The following is a 14,321-nucleotide window of genomic DNA, read 5'->3' on the forward strand; positions in this document are numbered from 1 at the left end:
AGGGTGGTTGAGCATTTAAGTATCTTAAACACTCCCTTATCTCATCACTATCAACTTCATCCTCCTGATCTCTAGAATTCATCAAACAATTCTCTAAAAGAAAAATGGGGTAGCTCTCTTCAAAATTATGCTCCACTATGGTGTCGAGAACATCAATCTTAAAACATGAGTCTAATTCAGATGGACACTTCATAGATTCAAAAACATCAAATTCTACTTGCTTATCTTCTACCATTAAGATTAATTTCCCTTGGTGGACATCAATCAATGTTCTACCCGTGGCTAGAAAAGGTCGTCCTAAAATTAAATTTATTTCCCTATCTTCCTCCATGTCTAACACTATGAAATCTACTGGGAAAATCAGTTTGTCTACCTTAATCAAGACGTCTTCTACCACCCCCTAGGATATGTTATTGATCGATTAGCTAATTGGAGAGACACGGTAGTTGGCTTCACTTCTCCCAGTCCAAGCTTCTTGTAAATGGAAAACGACATTAAATTTATACTTGCCCCTAAATCAAATAACACATTATTAAAACAACAACTATCAATAATACAAGGGTTAGTAAAACTCCCTAGATTTCGTAGTTTAGGTGGTAGTTTCTTTTGAATCAGCGCGCTACATTCCTCTGTTAGCATAACTTTCTCGTGTTCCTCGAATTTTCTCTTGTGCGTGAGGATCTCCTTAAAAAATTTCGCATACTTCAGCATCTGCTCTAGCATATCAACAAAAGGGATATTAATATGTAAACTTTGAAACATGTCAATAAACTTACCGAATTGCTTATCGAGCTTCTAATTCTTCAACCATTGTGGGTATGAAAGGGTTGTTTGGCTTGAAGGAAGTTTCTGCTCAGATGCACGCTCGCCGCAGCCACCAGATTCATCTCCGCAGCAATGAGTTAAAAATTCTGATGAATTGGGATCATGATCACGCTAACCACAGCCACAAGTATCATCGCCTCGATGATCGTCCTTCTTGCTGATGTTCTCTATGTTTTCACGATCGCTGCGGCGATGAATTTCATTGCCACGGCGATCAGTCTTCTGCTCATCCTTGAAGTCTTGTTCTTGCCTCTATTTTTCACCCTCTGAATTTTACAAAATTCATCCACTCCTCAGGGTGACTGCATGGGCTTGATCGTTAGGATTTTTCTCTGTATCATTCGGCAAAACTCCTTGAACTCTCCCCACTAATATGTTGTGAATTTGCCCAATTTGAGTCTTAAGGTTCCTAATAGAGGCTAACTGATTTTGGACCAGGACGTCAGTCTTCTCAAATCTCTTGCTTGTCTCTTCAATGAACTTGGTCAACACATTCTCTATATTAGATTTTAGCTCTTGAGGTTGAAAAATAGGAGATTGTTTTTGCTCATTGTTGTTGCTCCATGAAAAGTTCGGGTGTTTCCTCTATGCTGGATTGTATGTGTTAGAATATGGGTTCCCTTGCCCCCTTTGAAAATTGACGTAATTGGCTTGTTCAGGCTGAGCAACCAGGTTCCCTTCTTGACAATCCTTTGATGAATGATTTCCTGCACAAAGGTCACATGTTAGAGAAGAAGATTTGATTGCATTTATTTTTAAAGCATTACCTAATTGCTTCTGGATGTTTGAAAGTTGAGCAGCCAATGCAGTATAACTATCAACTTCGTGCAATCCTACTAATTTCCTTGTTGAAGTTCTCTCTGAAGTCCTCATATAGTTATTGTTTGCCATCACCTTAATCAGATTGTATACTTCCTATGGTGTTTTGTTGTTCAAGGCTCCCCTACTTGCAGCATCAATCATAGCTTGAATAGTTGGTAGCAACCCTTGGTAGAACATTTGCACTTGACACCAGATTGGTAAACCATGGTTAGGGCACCTCCGTAAGAGATCCTTATACCTTTCCCATGCTTCATACAATGACTCTGAATCTTGTTGGTAAAAGTTGGTAATCTCACTCCTCAGATTGGCAGACTGGACAGGTGGAAAATATTTAGTGAGGAACGCTTGAGCTAACTTGTTCCATGTCGTGATGCTCCCAGATGGCAGAGAAATCAACCAAGACTTAGCTTTATCCCGAAGAGAGAATGGGAAAAGCCTCAGCCTAATTACGTCATTGGATACTCCATTATGCCTAAATGTGTCGCATAACTCCAGAAAATTTGCGATATACAGGTTGGGATCATCATTAAGTAACCCAGCGAATTGGACTGACTACTGAATCATTTGAATAATTGCTGGCTTAATCTCAAAATTATTCTCTTGAATGGGTGGTCTCCTAATGCTAGAATAGCACCCATTAATAGTAAGACTAGAGTAGTCCTTTAATGCTCTTTGAATCACTACTGCTCCACCCATTGCATTTCCTCCTAAAGTATCCTCATTCTCATTCTCTTGATTTCCCATATTGGGGTTCACAACTCTTGTGTCAGCCATTGATTTTTTAGAGTCAGCTTGCCTCTTTTCTTTTCTCAACTGTTTAGCGGTTCTCTCGATCTCAAAATCTAGTGGATTAAGATCACCACCACCACTTGAACGTAAACTCTCTAGATTCTAGCTGAAACAACAAACAAAACAAACAAAAATAAAAATTAATTAGTAAATAAAAATTAATTAGTAAACAAAAATAAAACAAATAAAATTAGCAACTAAATATTTCGTATTGATATTGGTAAAACGAAACAGTTCCCTAGCAATGGCGCCAAAAATTTGACAGGCTATTCGCAAGTGTACGAAATCGTGCAAGTAATAAAGCTCGAGTAAACGAGTGTCGAATCCCAACAGAACTACCTACCAAGTATCAAACTAGTATATTTTATTGCTATTTGATGAAACAGAATTTTATGAATGAATTTAATGAAAAAGAAAACAAATTAAAAACTAAAGAAAACCAGAATTTTATAAATACTTTGGTATAAAAATCAATATGGCTAAACCCTAGGGCACATATTTCACACCAATTGAATCCTACGTATTGACGATCATTACTAACCTAATTAACCTTATTCTAAAGGCCAAACTCCCTAATATTCCCCTAATTTTCTCTCGAACAATTAGTGAATTAACCCTTAAACAACAACCCAAAATATCTCTAAGTTGGATTTAGAAGCTAAGAGATCATTAAGTTCTATGAAATTTACCAGAGCCTCATAGATCGCGATAACCTATCTCTAGCATTCACTCAATCTATGGTTTTATTACCTTAGACAAATCAGGTTTCATCTCTCGATCTCAACCCAACCCATGATATCATTCAACCCTTGGATCCTTAAGAATTGAAAGCATTACACACAATAATAAAACTTAGAATTAATGCTCAATAAGAAATCAATAAAGATAGCGTCAACACATATTCATAAATTGGGCTACATCTTTAGCCCTAGAAAAGAGATTTAGTTCATAGTTACAATAATAAAAACCATCATTCTATTCAACAACATGATTTCAATAAAGAAAAATATAAACACTTCTCTAATTGGTGAACGAGAGCTTCAAGAATCCCGATCTCCAAACTAGTAGCCGTCCTCTTATTTCTCTCCAAAAACTCCTTTAGAACTTCTTAAAGACCCTTATTTATAGTCCTGGGGTTTTGATCTTACTTAGTAAAAGATTAAATGCCTTAGCCCATTCAGATTCGGATTAGGATAATTCATTAACCTAACAAGCCCGTGACCCATCGCCATGGTGGTAAGAATAATCGCTACAGCGATCATTCTTTCTGTCCAAGACATCCGTGATCTTCATAATTTGATAAAGTCATCAACATGAACTTTGTATATCTCTGAATAATCTTTCCAACGCCACTAGAATCGTAGAATTCTTATTTCTACAGCTCAAGTTATGATAGAAACATCGAAGCATGCTCATCTTAAAGGATTTCCAGATTTTACGTTATATCTTCGAAGCGTCACAACTTTCTCATTTCAACTCCGATTCTTGTACTGTTTGTTCCTATGAATTCCATCGACATCATTCTTTTCCCTTCAAATATCTGTTTGAGCCTAAAAACACTCAAAATACACCCATGATCCTGTAAAAGGCATTTATGAAAGAATTAATTGAAATTCCACAATTTAAACACATTTTTCCATAAATAATCCAGTTACATCACTAACAAAATATAAAATTTCAAGCTCTTATCACTCATGAAACATGAAGCTTGTTGCCATCTAGAGCTCGCTGCGATCTTAAGGTCTTAAGAAGACAAAGCTTGACTAAAGCAAAGTTCGTTGTGACCTACTTAACAGTTGTCAGACAGCTCAAAGGATAAGTCTAGATCTCCTGATATCTCGGAGAGGATATTGCCAATATCCTTTTAGCTCGACTTTGATGCACAATCATGAAAATCACGAGATATACATCAAGTGTGATTGCTATCCCGAATTTGACTCATTTACCATTTTGAAATTCATGTATAAATACACCCAAAAAATGATGTAGAAGTGGTTATCAATTATTATTCGGGAAACCCACGCCAAAGGCAAGCTCATTCCTCGTAGGCACACAACGGAAGTCATGAGCGCCAATCTAGCAGCAACAATCGATGTTCTAGTTTTAACTTATGTTGTGGATAGAAAACTGAGGAGTACAATAGTACATACTTTCCCAGTTATCATGACTCCACATTGTGCACAAGTGCATAGGATAGACTAAGGCCACAATCAACTGACCTCGGGACTCAATTCCTTGAATTGAGAGTAAATAGGGCCCGAGAATAGAACCTTCCAGGAAATGTCAAACTTGATCAACTATAAAAAATGCTTGACGACTTGAGAGCTCACAAAGATAACCAGGCGGATGGGATAGTCAACTCCCCATTTACAGAGGAGGTTCATCAGACACCACTTCCCTATGGATTCAAGGCGCCCGAGAACAAGTTTGATGGGAAAGAAGACTGTGGAGACCACCTAGATGCTCTCAATGATCTGATGGAGTTGCATTAGGTCTCTGATTTGGCGAAGTGTCACTGCTTCGTTGTAACATTAGTAGGAGACGCCAAGAGGTGGTACAAGAAGCTTAAAGCGGATTTAGTTCATTCTTGGCAACAATTTTCCACAATGTATCTCCAGCAATTCCAAGCGAGGAGACAGTTTGCCATGCCACTCAACCATTTGATTAATATTCGCCCAAAGAATGTGAATCCTTGACCTTGTACTTAATGAGGTTCCAAAACAAGCAAGCTGAAGTTGCGGATGCTCCAAAAGAATCAATCTAGACCCTACTAATCATCAGAATTAGGCCACAAACTGAATTATGAAAGGAGCTATAGAAAGAGGATCATGTAAGTCTGGCCCAATTTTATCAAATGGTGGTCAAACATCAGCGAGTTGAGAACTTGTTGGCAGCATTAACTAGGGGCACCTCAAACAATGCTTCCCTCCAGCGGCAAGATCGCTTAACAAACTGAAAGCGAGGCCAAGACCGAGGTGACAAGGACAAGAATCGCTTTCAGAAGAGACCGAAAATAGGTTTTTGGCAAGAAAAATACCATTTTCCCCATTTTGCTGAATACACTCCTTTGGTGGACTCGATACAGTGAATATATGAAGTCTTCCATAAGGCTCGAAGACTATCTCATACAAAAAAAATAAGGGGCCCCTAAATAGAAGAAATTCAAAGAAATATTGTAGATTCCACAAGGATGTTGGGCACTATACAAATGACTGTCGAGCCCTTAAAGATGTAATCAAAGACTTGATAAGGAGAGGTCATTGGAAAAAAGTTTGTGGACAAGAGCAAAGCTCGTGACAAGCGAGATGACTGAGATGATCGATCACAATTCCCATTACTTGATGACCACATGGTGAAAATGATATATGGTGGGCCTAACGCCACAAGAAACTCTAGACATGCTTGCGCGCAATATGCACAGGAAGGCAGAATAGACTCAGTTCCTTGAGTTATGAGTTGCGAGGAAAGGGCGCCAAAGCAGTCTAAAGAAAAAAGTGAAGTGATAGGCTTTACAAGAGAAAAGGGAAATCAATTTCCTCGCCCAAACCGGGTATATTGCCCATGTGGTGCAAAGCAGTGATGTCCCTTGATCAGAGATCCAAGATGTGCCAATAGTCCAGAAGTTTCCAGATATATTTCTAGATGATTTGTCAGGTTTACCTCCAGAAAGAGAAATGAATTTAGCATTGAGTTGGCACCAGGGACAACACTGATTTCTAAAGCCCCTTATCGTACGGCCCCAGCCAAGCTCCAAGAATTGAAGAAGCAACTCCAAGAACTCTTAGACAGCGGTTTTATTCAACCCAGCCATTCTCCCTGGGGTGCTCCGATTATATTTGTAAAGAAGAAAGATGGGTCGCTACAGATGTGCATAGATTACAGAGAACTGAATAAAATGATAGTGAAGAATAAGTACCAGTTACCTCGCATAGATGATTTATTTGATTAGCTTAAAGGAGCAGCAATGTTTTCAAAGATTGATCTAAGGTCAGGTTATCATTAAGTAAGGGTTGTAGAGCAGGATATAGCCAAGACTGCATTTCGGACCAGATATAGGCATTATGAGTTTGTAGTGATACCTTTCGGGTTAACCAATGCCCTAGTAGTCTTTATGGATTTAATGAACCGGGTGTTCCAATGATTGTCTTGATCGATATATAATGGTGTTTATTGATGACATCCTGGTTTATTCTAAGACAAAAGAAGAGCATGAAGAGCATTTGAGATTTGTGCTACAGCGATTGAGAGATAAGAAGTTGTATGCCAAATTTTCTAAATATGAGTTCTGGCTGGATCAAGTTGTCTTTTTGGGCCACACTGTCTCAAAAGAAGGCATGTCAGTAGATCCCAATAAGGTAAAGGCAATCTTAGAGTGGCAAAGGCCGAAGACAGTGAAAGAAGTTGGAAGTTTCTTGGGGCTTGTAGGTTATTACAGGCGGTTTGTAGCAAGATTTGCCCAATTGGCTAAGCCGCTTACAACTCTTACCAAACAGCAAACTCCTTTCATATGGATAGATGTGTGTGAAGTGTAACACCTAGCATGGAGGTACATGATTTAATTTATGTTTTTATAGCCCTTAGTTAATTTTTGTTAAAGTGATTTTAAGAGAATATGAAGAAAATGCCTTAAACTTGTATTAAGGGTAAAATGGTCTTTTCACTCAAAATTAGTTGAAAAAGTGGCGAGTGAAAAGAGATAGAATTTCATAGAGAATGCATTAAAAATGAGGGCATTATGGTAATTGACTAAGGGACATAGATGAAATTTTCAAGAAAGAGTAAGGGCAAAATGGGAAGTATGTTTATAAACTAAAGTGTTAAGGGTTTGAAACCCTTATTTTCTTCATTCCACCGCCACACTCCTCCCCCATTTTTCTCTCAAATTTTCATTCAATCCTCCAACGATTTTGAGGGCTTTTGAGTGGTTTTTCATTGGGTTTTGATTTTAGGCTTCAAGAGGTAAGGATTCTTGCTCTTTATCTATGTTTTATTTGTGTAAAAGTTGAGTTCTTATGGAGTTTATGCTTAAGGTTAAGAGAAGATTTGGATCCAACAAGAGTAGAGAGCTTAGTAGAGACTACTCAAACATAAGGTAAGTAAATTCCACTCAAAATCCAACTCAAGTTAAAGTTTAAGAAAATCAAGTGAGTAGAGATTTCTTTTAAATATGCATATGTTATGATTATTGAGAAATTGAGATGAGATGGATAATTAGTTATGCTTGTTGTTGGATATACTTGAATATGAAGACTGTATGTGATGGTTTGATGATGGGTTGAAATTGGAAGAATTGGAGAAACTTTTGGGAGTGTTTTTGCCGTGTAGGTATAGTGATGTTACAAGAGAGTTTTTCTCTCAATTTGGATGGTTTAAGAAACAAATAGAATGATAATTACATTAGGGTTTGTTTATGCACAAGTATTGTTTGATGAAATGCCTAAGAGAAGTATGAGCTAAGTAGAAACCTCAATTTTATGCAACATTGCATATGTGCATTTCATAAGTGCATTTAAGTAAGAAATTTTAAAAATGTGCCATCCATATGCATATAATTGTGTATGTGTAGAAACTTAAGAAAGAATAAAGAATAAAGACTAAAGAATAAAGAATAAAGAATAAAGAAAGAAAGAATAAAACATTCTAAGAATAAAGAGAAAGAAATAATATTTTTAAAGAATTAAAGGAAGAAAAAGTGTTAAAGAAGAGAAAAGAATAGGTTGGTGTGATGGAGAACCATGAGTATTAAAAAGAAATTCCCACATACACATCACCTTAATTGAGTGGCATAAGAAGAAAGAAGAATTTGTACGGTCCGCAAGAGTGCACGTAGATGAGGACTATACTCACTCACACGGCCAAGGTTCCGAATCCATACATAAACCGAGTCCGGTCAGCAAAGAATAAGAAAAAAAAGGAATAAGAAAAGAAAAGAAAGAATGAGAAAGCTTGAACAAGCAAAGAAAAGAAAAGAAATGGAACAAGAAAGAAAAGAGAAGCTTGGGCAAGCAAGACAAGAAGAGAAAAGAAAAGCATAGAAAGAAAAAGAAAATAATAGAAAAGAAATATAAAGAAGAATAAAATGCATTTTTATGCATTATTGCATATTCCCATGAATTTTATTATGGTTAGAAAGAATAGAAGAGTAGCAAGAAGAGAAAGAACAGAAAGAGTAAGAACAGAAAGAAAGAAAGAAAGAAACAGAGAGAATTAGAAAGAAAGAAAAGAACAGTGAGAATTAGAAACAGAAAAAGAAAGAATAAGAGAATTAAGTAAGGAAAGAATCAAAGAAGAAGAAAATTTAAGGGATTTACTTACTGAGCATTTTTATGCTCACGTCGTTGTTTTTTCATGCTTTTGCAGGAAATAGGTGAGCAGCGGTCGGAAGGACATCAACAAGCGGAGAGAATTGGCATTACTGTCCACCGTTGCTAAGTTTTTGTACTTGTTATTTTGATATACGTAAAGAATTATATTTTGTATGTAAAGAAAAATTTGGGCCCAACTATTTTCATATGCTAATTATGTATGTTTTCATAGTATATGTTATAAAATATACTATTAGAAAGAAGTCATTACATGAAGAGAGTTGCCAAGAGTTAAAAGGAAGACTCACCACAGCTCCTATTCTGGTGTTACCACATGAGGGTGTAGACTATGATATTTATATAGATGCCTCACTTCAGGGACTTGGTGTTGTGTTGATGCAATTGGGTAGGGTAATAGCTTATGGTTCCTGACAGTTGAAAGAGTATGAGACAAGATACCATACGCATGATTTAGAATTAGCAGTTGTAGTCTTTGCAATAAAGATATGGAGGCATTACTTGTATGGGGAAAAGAGTAATATTTATACCGATCATAAAAGTTTGAAGTATTTCTTCACCCAAAGGGAGCTGAATATGAGACAAAGGAGATGGTTGGAGATAGTAAAAAATTATGATTGTGAAATCAAGTATCAACCTGGAAAAGCTAATGTGGTAGCTGATGCCTTGAGTAGAAAAGCCTTTTTGTCTCAGCTCACAATGTAGAAAGAATTATTGGAAGAATTTCTCAAGGAACATATAGAAATGGTAGCAAGAAGAATTGCCAGGTTAGAAATTCAATCTACTTTACTGGAAGAGATTAAAGAAAAGCAAGTTGTCGATGAGTGGTGTCAGAAAATGAGTCAACAAGTGTTGGAAGGCAAGATATCAAAGTATCAGATTTTAGTTGGTGTTCTCAGTTTTAGGAGCCGTATATGTATTCCTTAGGATACTGAGCTACAAAAGAGGATTTTTGCAGAGGCTCATGACACACCATATACTAAACATCCTGGAGGAACCAAAATGCATCAAGATTTAAAGAAGAGTTATTGGTGGCCAGGTATAAAGAAAGACATCGGAGTAGCAAGATGTCTAGTTTGTCAACAGGTTAAAGTAGAGCACCAGAGACCATCAGGACTGCTTCAGCCACTTAGCATTCCTGAAAAGAAATGGGAAAATATATCAATGGATTTCATTACAGGCCTTCCAAGAGTTCAAAAGGGTTATAATGCGCTATGGTTGATAGTAGACAAATTAACCAAATTAGCGTATTTTCTTCCAGTAAAAAATAGTACCACCTCGGATCAGTTGGCCTAGATCTACATCAGAGAGATAGTTAGATTCCATGGGGTGCCCAAGATAATAGTATTAGATAGAGATTCCAGATTTGTTTCAGCTTTTTGGACTAGTCTACACAGAAACTTGGGTACCAGGTTAGCATTTAGTAGAGCTTACCACCCACAGACAAATGGCCAAACTGAGAGAATCAATCAAGTGCTTGAGGACATGCTGAGAGTGTGTTGTATGGATTATAAAATGACTTGGCATGAGATGCTACCATTGATAAAGTTTGCTTATAATAACAGTTATCAGTCTACAATTAAAATGGTTCCTTATGAAACTTTATATGGTAGACGATGTTAATCCCCACTGCACTGGGATGAAGTATGAGAGAAAGATGTTTCGAATGCAGCTCTTGGACTAGAGATAACTCAGAAAATGATGAAAGACATTAAGTTGATCAGAAATAGAATGAAGTAAGCTCAAGACAGACAAAAGAGATATGCGGATTTAAAGAGAAAAGATGTAGAATTTGAAGTGGGTGATAAAGTGTTTATTAAGATTTCCCCCTACAAGCGGGTAATGCGGTTTGGTGGTAAAGGAAAACTTGCCCCTAGATACATTAGCCCTTTTGAAGAATTGCAACGGGTAGGAAAAGTAGCGTACCAGTTAGCGCTACCACCAAATATGGATAAAGTGCACAATGTTTTCCATGTATCAATGCTTCGAAGGTATGTCAACGATCCCTTCCATATATTGAAAGCAGACAAAGTGAAATTAGAGGAGAATCTTGTTTATGAGTAGCGCCCAGTTCAGATACTGGATAGAAAATTTAAAGAGCTCTGAAATAAGAGTATTCCATTAGTAAAAGTTCTATGGAGGAATCATACAGTGGAAGAAGCTACATCGGAAGTAGAACAAGATGTACGTAACCGCTATCCTGAGTTGTTTAGTTGAATTTTGCAGACAAAATTCTTTTAAGGGGCGGAGAATTGTAACACCCACATCAAGGTACGTAATTTTATTTATGCCCTAATACCTTTAGTTGGATTTCTTTGAAGTTACCTTAGACAAATGTGAAGGAAATTCCTTAAAATTTTATTGGGGGTAAAATGGTATTTTCACTCCTAATTAGATGAAAATGTGGGAAGTGAAAGGAAACAAAATAATGTAAAGAAGATAATAAAAATGAGGGTATTTTGGTAATTGACTAAAGGATATAGATGAAATTTCATATATAGTGCAAGGGCAAAATGGGAATATATATATATATATATATATATATTCATTTATTTATTTATTTATTTAGGTGGCGTGAGTAAGGGTTAGAATGGCTAGAGTTTAGGTTATTGCAACCTTATAACTATATATATATATGTCTAGTCTTTTATACTTATTTGTTGCCTAAATGTACTCATTATTATTCTATTTTGATTTGGGCTGCAAATGGAGGCGTTAAATGCAAAACGGAACTAATTAGGTGAATTCAGACAGTTTTCACATCGCTTCGTAATCTAGGCATAACTCTCTCATCCAAGCTCCGATTGAGATGATATCAAAATTATGTGGAACCCTAAGAAAGAGATATACAACTTTCATGTTTTGAGTTTGGAGAGATACTCGCTGCATCAAGGTTATAATCGGGCTTCAAGTTGACGCACCTGCACTGCCGACGTTTTGGAACATTCCGCCTTGTCATGCAAGTTAAAGAGGCAGTTTATTATTGGAAGATTTGAAGACCTGTTGCACACAAGTTACAGCTGGACACACCACTTTCCTATTTTATTTTAAGACTTTATTTTATTTTCAATTAATCAAAATCAGATTAGGATAAATGTTATTTTAGGATATTAGAATATTTTCAAGAGATTTAGTAGGATTAAAAGATTTGAATGGGATATGTTTAAAAGGAGAGAGAGATCAGATTGAAAGAGAACACACACGCCTCTCTTTTCTCTCTTCTGGAATTTTCTCTTTTGAGTTTTGATGATGGCCATGAGCGGCTAAACTTTTAGATTTGGTCGAAGGAAACGGAGGCCTCGAAATCAATAAAACTGTGAGATCTAATCTAATTTTTTAGTGCTCAATTTATGTTTTGAGTATTGGATGTTCTTCTATGCATATTGTCATGATTGTTGCGTTTAATTACTAGGAGGCCTACTAGTTTATTATTTGTTGCAATCATGATTGTTGCGTTTAATTACTAGGAGGCCTACTAGTTTATTATTTGTTGCAATCTACTGCTAAGTTAGATATCAAATCCGTAATTGTTTGATCCCTTTAACTTGTGAAGTAATTAAGGTTTAAGAGTTTGCTGCGTCAGGAGTTATTAAGTCTTAAGAAGAACATTTGACTGAATTAAATATAACCACTTGTGTTTATGTTGTTCAGCTTCATCGATCTCTCTAGGTCTTAAGGCTGCCACTAGATTAAATCTTTAGTGCTTGTCTAGGGTTGTTTAGTAGTAAGATTAATTAGATCGCTTGTTTCCTAATTAATTACAACTAAGGAGAGATAAGAAAATAGTTCCAACGCTGAATACTCAAAGTAAAAATTGATTTATTTTTGCATCAATGATCAGTTGTAAGATTCCGATGGTGGATGTTGACTTAGACCAAGTTTTGTTATTTTGATTGATTTCGGTAATTTAGGTTGAATTTCATTTCCTGAAATTGTTTCTGTTTTTACTCAAATCCCGCCCATACTGGCTCACATAACATAAAACTCGGCTAGACACTCTCCGTGGGAACGATCCCTACTCACACTACTATGTGTATTTTTAGGGTTTTAATTCTGGGTGCCTACGATAGCACACCACCACCCTTCACCCCCATTTTCTCTCAATTTTCTTCACTAAATTTCAAAGAAAAATCATAGGATTTGGCTTGGATTTTCATAGATTTTCAATCCTAAAGCATCCAAAGGTAAGATTCTAGCAAAAAGAGTGCAATTAAACTTTAAATTTTAAATTCTTATGGTTTTTATATGATGTAGGTCCGAGAGGAAGAGACTTTTAGCAAAAGGAGGTGATATCACACATTTAAGGTAAGTAAACCTAATTTTAGCCTTGATTTGAGCAAGACTTGTGTAGTATGATTCTTTCATGTTTTTATGTGATTGTTTGTGAGAATTGTTGGCTGTTTTTGATGTTGAATGATGTGTAATTTCCAGCCATGAGAATTAGTGTATGGTTATGTGATGATTTGGTGAAGTTATGGAAGAATTAGTGTTGAAATTTTTGAAGTGTTGAGAATTGTTGAAAATGGCCAGGTTTGATGCTATAATAAGTGAGTTTTTGCTCAAATTTTGGTGGATTTAAGAGATGTGGAAGTGTAGCCAACTCAGTAGTTGTATGTGCATATGAATTGTTTGATGAAAATCTAAAGAGAAAATGCATGCATGAGTTGGCTAAACCCTAATGAAGAAAGGGTTAGAGAAAGGCAAGAATTGAAGTAGGAAGATTATGGTTGGGCTTAAACAAGTGTAAATGTTAGTATTCAAGAATGCATATTATTATGCCAAAATTTAATATATCACTTGGTCATGTTAGTTCCATGAGAGAAATGGCCTTTAGTGCTTGGTTCTAGTTACTTGAACCTTTACTACTTCTTGAAATGCACATGGAAGTGTTAGAGAAGAATTGCAAGTTAAAGTGTTACTTTGATATGGCAATTGTGATAGTAGAGAAGTAGAATATGTCATGACATACCATTATGCCATAATGAATTTTCAAGTTGTATATGTGAACTTGGAAAGGATATTAAAGAATGGGCTTGATCATGCATATCTTGTGCACATGATTATATATATAGCCTTGATTTAGTAAATGAGAATACGAAAGAATGTGTTAGCAAAGAATGAGAAAAAGAAAGAAAAGAAAATGGCTTATAGATTCTTTTTAAGCTAACATGCAATTATGTATATTTTCTCATTTACTAAAGAATACAAGTGTAGAATTTCCATAGTTTGGAAATTCATGTTGAAATGTGTATAGTATCTCTTTCTATAGCATGCTATGTTTAAGGTTGTTGCGATGGGGAACCCGTGACTGTCAGAGATGCCCACATGCACACCGTCATCAGTGAGCGGCATCAGCAGAGAGATATAGTATTTGTACAGTCCATCAGTAGTGTATGTGGATAAGGATTATACCCAGCAGAGCATAGCTACATACATGCCGCCATCAGTGAGTGGCCACAATAAAGAGATACAACATTTGTACAGCCCGTCAGCAATGTATGTAGATGAAGACTGTACCCACTCATATGGCCAGGGTTCCAAATCCATGTATCAACCTAGTCC

The 14,321-nt window shown here is 36.3% G+C and overlaps 1 non-coding gene across 1 annotated transcript; it reads left to right on the plus strand.

The window, feature by feature from the left end:
* Nucleotides 1-1,846: 1,846 nt before the first annotated feature.
* Nucleotides 1,847-1,953, plus strand: LOC116122118. Its single transcript, XR_004126841.1, has one exon. It is a non-coding gene; the product is annotated as a small nucleolar RNA R71 (small nucleolar RNA).
* The last annotated feature ends 12,368 nt before the right edge of the window (nucleotides 1,954-14,321 follow it).

The sequence above is a fragment of the Pistacia vera genome, unplaced genomic scaffold (assembly GCF_008641045.1).
Source record: "Pistacia vera cultivar Batoury unplaced genomic scaffold, PisVer_v2 Contig102, whole genome shotgun sequence".
NCBI lineage: Eukaryota > Viridiplantae > Streptophyta > Magnoliopsida > Sapindales > Anacardiaceae > Pistacia > Pistacia vera.